This window comes from Microtus ochrogaster, unplaced genomic scaffold, assembly GCF_000317375.1.
Source record: "Microtus ochrogaster isolate Prairie Vole_2 unplaced genomic scaffold, MicOch1.0 UNK114, whole genome shotgun sequence".
In the NCBI taxonomy this organism is placed as follows: Eukaryota; Metazoa; Chordata; class Mammalia; order Rodentia; family Cricetidae; genus Microtus; species Microtus ochrogaster.
Genome location: NW_004949212.1, coordinates 304,515 through 309,365, shown reverse-complemented (window position 1 = coordinate 309,365; position 4,851 = coordinate 304,515).

The window sequence follows — 4,851 nt, the reverse complement described above, 5'->3', positions numbered from 1 at the left end:
CAACACACATGTGTTCTGTCTGGAGCATATACCAGGGAATTGGTGGCTTATAATGGTGTAGTGGCAAACCAATAACTAGACTAACTTGAGGCCCAAGCCAAAAGAGGCAACCCATGCCTAACATTGGCTGTATGGAAAGGAACAAGAAGTTGGATGGCTCGGAGGTTTAGAGTGGAACAAAATACAAGTAACAAAAAAGAAAAAAATGGACAACATAATGATTCCTGGTTCTAATCTGATATAATCATAGATTGGTTTCCTAGCCTAATTGTCATCAGAGGGGCATTTTCCAGCAGCTAATTGTGGCAGATGCAGAGATCGTAACCCAAAGTCTAGCTGGAGCTCTTGGAACTCTGCAGATATTTGGGTGGAGGATTTTTAGAAGCTGGAGGTTTAAAGGACACCAGAAGAATACAGCCCACAGAACCAACTAAGCAAAGATTATATGGGCTCAGATAGCCTGATACAGCAATTATGGATCTTCTAGATTCTGAGTCCAGTCCTCTGCATGTATGCTGTGGTTGCTTAGCTTGGCGGTTTTCTGGGACTCCTAACAATAGGAGTGTGGGTGTTTCCTGACACTTTTGCCTGCCCTTGGGATGCTTTTCTTCCTACTGGGTTGGTTGCCTAATCCTGCCTGGATATGAAGCTTTCTGCCTACTGTTATTGTATCTTGTTATTATATGTTCATTTGATATCCCTGTGAGGCCTGCTCTTTTCTGAAGGGAAAAAGAGGAACAGTGGATCTGGAGGAGTGGGAAGTTTGGGGGGGGGGATGAGTAGACAGAGCTGAAGCTGTGCTCAGGATGTACTGTATGAGAGAAGAAGAAATAAAAAGAATGAAAAAAAAAAAAGAAATGAAAATGCTTTTAGTCTAACATCACTGATCCTCACAATCTTTAACAGCCCCAACACTGTTCAAGTATTCAAAGCTTCTTCTAATACTCAAGACAATATCTTGTGTGTGACATCTTGTAAATTCGAGAAACAAAGTAAATCTTTCTGACATACTATGGCACAGGATATATTCCTTGTGAGAGCGGGAGGAATGAGACTGGCTGTGTTCCAGCTCCCAACTTGGGCAGGCATCCCATACTCACATACAGACCACACAAACCGGAAGAACACTTAGGTTACCAGTCCATGAAGCTTCTCCATTCCTTTAGTTTCCACAGACAAAATCCCCCAACCTCTGTCCTAACACTACCCCTGAGTCATAACCCCACCCCCAACTCGGATGCGAATCCTTTGCTCAAGAGCAGGCCACACAGGTCAGAGGAACAGGCAGGTGGACTCAAAGACTCCCTGATGAAACAGAGTTCACACCAGACATTAGAAATGAAGATAGACTGCCCACACATGGATCTCCTCTATTCTTTGAGTACCTCCTCAAACACTACCTGATGGCCGGGTGGTGGTGGCGCACGCCTTTAATCCCAGCACTCAGGAGGCAGAGGCAGGCGGATCTCTGTGAGTTCGAGACCAGCCTGGTCTACAGAGCTAGTTCCAGGACAGGCTCCAAAGCCACAGAGAAACCTTGTCTCGAAAAACCAAAAAAACAAAACAAAACAAAACAAAAAACAAACAAAAAAAACCCACTACCTGATGCATGACTAATAAAAACTCAGGGTCAGAAATTGGAGTCCAACCTGAATATAAGAAAAGTAAAACAGTCAGCCACTGGCTGTTACTTTGACCTCAGTCTGAAATGGCTATCCTGCCTCCAGGAATCTCAGAATGAGGCTGTGTGTCTGAGAGCTGTCTCCCTCCGTCTTATATTCCTCTCTAGGGTTGGTATTAAAGGCATGCACCACTGGGATTAAAGGTGTGTGTTACTGTGGCCACTAGGATTAAATGCATGCTATTGTGGCTACTGGGATTAAAGGTGTATGTCGTTGTGGTGACTGGGATTAAAGGCGTGTGTTACCATAACCTGGTCTGTAAGGGTGACTAGCGGGACTGTTTTACTCTCAGATGTTCAGGTAGTCTTTATCTATTAAAATACAATTGAAATGCCACTGTAACTATCCCTAGTCCTACTTGCCTTCTTGTCACTGTGTCCTAGTCTTCAACATGGGTGCAGGTGTTCTGTTTGAACAGAAGACACATCAGCTGTGAGAAGTCCATGTAGGCCACCTGCCCACAGACATCCCTTCTCTCAGAGGCCCCCACACCACACTGTCCACATCTGCTTTCCCCTCTTCACATTTCCTCAGCCCTCAACTTGCACTAAGACTCACTAACAGAACAGAGACCACACCTGTAACCAGATTACCAGCCCCAAACATGATTGTGAAAGACCTCTGTTGACCCATAGGCCCCACAGACCAGAAGAACAGAGAGTAAATAGAAACCAAAGAACAACACAGCCATTCAAAAGAGACAAAATGAGAAACAGGAACCTAGAATCATAATCACTACAAACATAGATGCGTAGATGCCAGCTTAAGAACACAAACAACATCCAGGGTAATATGTCCCCACGAGCACCCAGGAATCCTACTACAATGATCCTCAGTATTACAACACAGCTGAAGCACAAGTAAAAGGCCTGAAAACAAAACCTTATAAGATGATAGAGGTCCTGGACAGAGAATTTGAACAAATCCCTTAAAGAAGCCAAGAAAATGATAAACAGAATATTGGAGAAAATGGATAAATCCCCTAAAGAAAGCCAAGAAAAAACAAACAGTTGAAGAAAATGGACAAAAATGTTCAAGACCTGAAAACGGAAATATAAGCATTAAAAAAGCATAAACTCAATGAATTCTGGAAATGAGAAATCTAGGTAAGTGAACAGGGATTACAGAGGGAAGCTTCACCAAAATAATAGAAGAGATGGAGGAGAGAAGGTCTGGTGTTGAGAATATGATAGAAACATTTTTAAATCTGAAATATTCCTGAAACATAACATCTGAGAATTCTGGAAAACTAGGAATAATAGAAATAGAAGGGAAAAAATTGCAGCTCTTGGACCCAGAAAAATATTTTTTTTAAAAAAAAACTCATAGCCAAAAGATTTTCTCTCAAAAAGAAGGACAGCAGAGAAACACAGCCTGCAGAATCAACTAAGCAGGCCTCATAGGTGTCCACAGTAACTAAGTAGCAATCATGGAGCCCACATGGGTGTGTGCCATGTTCTCTGCATGGTATTTTGTAGCTTGGTATTTTGTAGGACTCCTAATAATGTGTGGGAGGTGTCTCTGACTCTTGTCTGGTCTTGGGACCTTATTCCTCCTATTGAGTTACGTCTTCAGAACTTGATATAAGAGTTTATCCCTAGTATTATTGTAACTTGATATGCCACATTTGGTTGATATTCCTGGAAGATCTTCTCTTTTAAGAAGGGAAATGGAGCCGGGCGGTGGTGGCGCACACCTTTAATCCCAGCACTTGGGAGGCAGAGGCAGAAGAATCTCTGTGAGTTCAAGGCCAGCGTGGTCTACAAGAGCTAGTTCCAGGACAGGCTCCAAAGCTACAGAGAAACCCTGTCTCGAAAAACAAAACAAAACAAAACAAAAAAAAGAAGGGAAATGGAGGAGGAGGAAATTTGGAGGAGATGGGAGCGGGGGGGGGGGGTGAGAGGCCACTGACTCTTTCTTGCTGGCTGTATGTTCCTATGTGGGACGTACCAACTCTTGGTCCTTTTTATTAACTTGAACATTACATTTTTATAATTTTGCTTTTCTGTTTTCTTATTCCCAGTTGTCATCAAACAACTAGCCAACGGTGTTGGGTCTTGACAATTGAGTTCCATGCTTCACAACATAAAAGAAAAGGGGGCAACGGTGATGCCAAGCATCCTGGAGCTGCTGTTTGACCAAGATCACAGTGCTTGGATGACTTGGACTTATCCTTAACTGTCCTTGCTGGAAGTTGCTGCAAGACTCTTGCCTATGACTTTGACATGTTTAATGTTTGACCCCCTTGCTATTAAGGGCCTTTCACCGAAGGCTAGACCTGGGACAATGTAACGATCCTTATAAAAACTGATGTTAAGAATAAAATTTATAGTGATTCCCTGGAAGAATTAGCTGCATAAGAAATTGAGTCTTCTCCGGGCGGAGGTGGCTCACGCCTTTAATCCCAGCACTCGGGAGCCAGAGGCAGGCGGAACTCTGTGAGTTCGAGACCAGCCTGGTCTACAAGAGCTAGTTCCAGGACAGGCTCCAAAAACCACAGAGAAACCCTGTCTCGAAAAAAAAAAAAGAAAGAAAATTAATCTTCTATAGAAATTAGTGCTCAAGTGTACCAATGAGCATGACATATAGGATCTGGAACAAATCATTTAAGAAGAAAACTTAGAGAAATTTTCAAAGTTGACAAATTATGACTGAATCATTAGTTTTTTTGTTTTGTTTTGTTTTTTGCCTCAGAAACACAGAACTAGTATGAACAAGGAAAACATTCTTGATTACAAAGTTAATGACAGGCCTTGGTACCCTCCCAAAGGCAAAGTAAACAGTTTTAGGAAACTTGATGTTCTTTTACCTCCTTTTTGTAAACTTAAAAAGGGATCCTGCAAGCTTCAGGTAGTTTACTTGATTCCACCTTTCACAGGTAATGGACTCCAGGTAAATTCTAAGAGTCAACAACCTGTTTCCCCACCTCCTTGGCCTATGGAACAATTCTGAACTAGCCACAAACAAGCAGTCTTTGCTTTTTTTTTTTAAATCTTTTTTTTAATGTTTATTTATTATGTATACAATTTTCTGTCTGTGTGTATGCCTGCAGGCCAGAAGAGGGCACCAGACCCCCTTACAGATGGTTGTGAGCCACCATGTGGTTGCTGGGAATTGAACTCAGGACCTTTGGAAGAGCAGGCAATGCTCTTAACCTCTGAGCCATCTC